Below are 2973 nucleotides of genomic sequence, written 5' to 3' on the forward strand. Positions count from 1 at the left end.
ATTTGGTTTAATCTAACTTTTATTTCTATAGGCCTTGATGCTAACTCATGCTACCAGGGACTCACTCACTTTTGGCTGCCGTAGCAGACAGGCCTGTATGCACAAACCTGTACAGACCCAATCCTGGCCCTTGAGGGAGAGGCATTTCAGTAGTTATAATAAGAAAAGTTTCACAAAGGACATCGCCTATTTGGTATTGATGGAGGAACAAACAAAAACACTGCATAGAAACAATTATCCACAGATCAAAAGCCAACAAAATCTTTTTCCTCATGTTAAAATACATAATTCTTTGTGGAGGAAGATAACAACTTGCAGTAAATCAGGATATGGCTTCATATTAAGCATTCTTGTCATATACTTCAAACTTGTACTTAATGCCTTTCTCTTCTTGGATATCAGAAAGAACACTTGGGTGTTCTGAGAGAAGTCTGTATTTGTCTAAATCAATTTCAGGAATAACTGTCACTTTCAAATTCCTGCATGATTCTTGTCACAGTCTAATGTGGCCTGGCTGGTTCATGGCATCCTTGTACATAGAACTGCCTCCTACTATACTATGTTTACTTTATTCCCTAAATCTAACTGCTCAACAAGTTTGAAGGCATCATCCAGATTTTGACAAGCAAATGAGCTTCTCTGGAGGTTCTTTGAGTTCTCGATTGAGAACCAGGTTAATTCTATCTTTCAAAGGCCTATTCTTCTCAGGAATGGAGAACCAGGTCTTCCTGCCCATAATCACCAAATTCTGTTTACCTTCCGCTGAAAAGCTCGTGGTTGTGTTCATTCCTTGGAAATATTTGAATTCATTCTTGAGCTAGGGCCAAGGTAGGTCTCAGTTCTTGCCGATATCCATGTTCTGGGACACAGCGACAAAGCAGTTTAGCAGACGACGAACCACGACAGTAACAGTGAACACCTCTGCTGGTGCTAGACTCCGGATTACCTGTGAAATTTGGTGTGGAACTCTAAAAGCCATCTTTGCTTTTTCTTTTGCTTTTTTTTTTAATTATGGAAATCTGTACAGTCTTTTCATTTCTTTTTCTCCTCTCCCTCTTCTTCTTAATCTTCTACATCCTTGTCTTCTTTTTCTTCTTCTTTGGTGCAGTAGCAGTCACAAACAAAACTAGTGAACGATATATTTTTTTTCAGGGGATGCGTATCCATCTTTACTGTAAAATAATTTTATTTAATAAATTACATAGCTAAAATGATACTATTTTGAGATATTTATTGGGTTAAGTTCTCCAAGATTTCCTTTTTCAAAATTAAGTATTAAATGTTCACCCTGATAATATAGCAGATAAAATATTCCACCATATCTTTTAACTATAAAACACCTAACTACTGAATTAAAAGAAAGAATAAACAAATGTTTATTAATTAAATAAACAAATGTAAAAACACACGGAAAGGAGAATTAAAAAAAATAAAAAATGAGAACCAGAGTGATGAATGTTCAAATAGAAATGATATCTGCAGATATATCCACTGTCCCAGAACTTTATTAATAATGTCATTTGAAAGATAGTAGAAAAAGCCTGGGACCCTTACAAAGTAGACTCCCTATCCTTGTTATTGTTGTTGTTAACTTCTGTGGAGTCAGTTTCCGTGTAGGGTTTCCCAGAAGTGACTGATGAGTTTGAACTACCAACTTTGCTATTCAAACTGACCTTGCAGTCCAGAGCATTATCTCGCAGCGCCACACTAGGACTTCTTATAAAGTGTTGAGTTGGTTCCTACCCACAGGAACTCTAGAAACCTACAAATGTAGAAGTATTAAAACCTCAGTAAAAGAGTTATTTGTGGGAAAAAATGCTCTGCCAAGATAGAAGAAGAAACTGTCTGACTTTGTTCTGGGTTAGAATGAGGTAAGAGTCTCCCTTGAGACTCTCCCAGACTCTTTATAGCCAATTTTTGAGCTCATATTTTTATTACCTTAAATGAGAATTTAAAATGGTTTTGCTTTCCTTCACGGACAAATGCACCTCCAATTTAGTACTCAAATAATTGAGTACTATATATAAAACTCTGAAAACCCAAGCTTCTAAGAGAAATACAAAATCACAAAACAAAAGGAAATAAGAAACTATGAATGAGAGTCAACAGAAGCAACAAAAGACAGAATCAGTTCCATGAAGATATAAGATGCTAGAATTTTATATATAAAACTGAATATACAAGACTCATTTCCTACATTAAGAAATCTTCTCACAGAGCTGACGTTAAGATAAATATAAGAGTTTCACAGAAAAATAGGGAGGCAAGAGGAACTGTATAAAGAGAGTTTCTGAGATTTCAAAGAGTTAGATATTCTAACGGATACATCAGATCTGAATTTTAGAAGATGAAAATAATCAGAATAGTTATCAAAATATAATCATTATTACTCTCAATGATATTTTATACATAAGTATAGTGGCATATGTATATGGAATCCTGGTATGGCACTATAGGATAAGCACTCAACCATAAGGACAGTTTGATCTGCAAAGTTGGTGGTTCAAACTCACCAGCCACTCCTTCGAAACCCTATGCAAGGTCACTATGAGTTGGGACTGACTCAATGGCATTTAACAACAACAACATAGCAACAATGGTGGTGCATTGCTAGGATTCTTGCCTTCCATGTGTGAGGTCTGGATTTTCTCACCAGCCCATGAACCTCCCACGTAGTCACAATCTGTCTCTTATATGTGTACTGCTATGATGCTAAATAGGCTTGAGCAGAGTTTTCAGACCAAAACAAACTAGGAGCCAGTCCTGGGATCTATCTCTAAACATAAGTCAATGAAAACCCCATGAATCACAATGGTCTGATCTACAACTAGCAACAGGGATGGTCCAGGACTTACCAGCCTTTCATTTTGTTGTGGAAGGGGCCCTTATGAGTTGGGGGCCTACTTGAGGACCGATAACAACAGCATGTGTGCTTGTTACGATTTAGGCAATGCTCTAATCCTATCAGTTGAG

At 36.8% G+C, this 2973-nt stretch overlaps 1 pseudogene; it reads right to left on the bottom strand.

Annotated features, from left to right (window-relative positions):
* Positions 1 to 340: 340 nt before the first annotated feature.
* On the bottom strand, positions 341 to 979 carry LOC102819708 (annotated as a pseudogene).
* Between the last annotated feature and the right edge of the window lie 1994 nt (positions 980 to 2973).

The sequence above is a fragment of the Chrysochloris asiatica genome, unplaced genomic scaffold, assembly GCF_000296735.1.
Source record: "Chrysochloris asiatica unplaced genomic scaffold, ChrAsi1.0 scaffold00270, whole genome shotgun sequence".
In the NCBI taxonomy this organism is placed as follows: Eukaryota; Metazoa; Chordata; class Mammalia; order Afrosoricida; family Chrysochloridae; genus Chrysochloris; species Chrysochloris asiatica.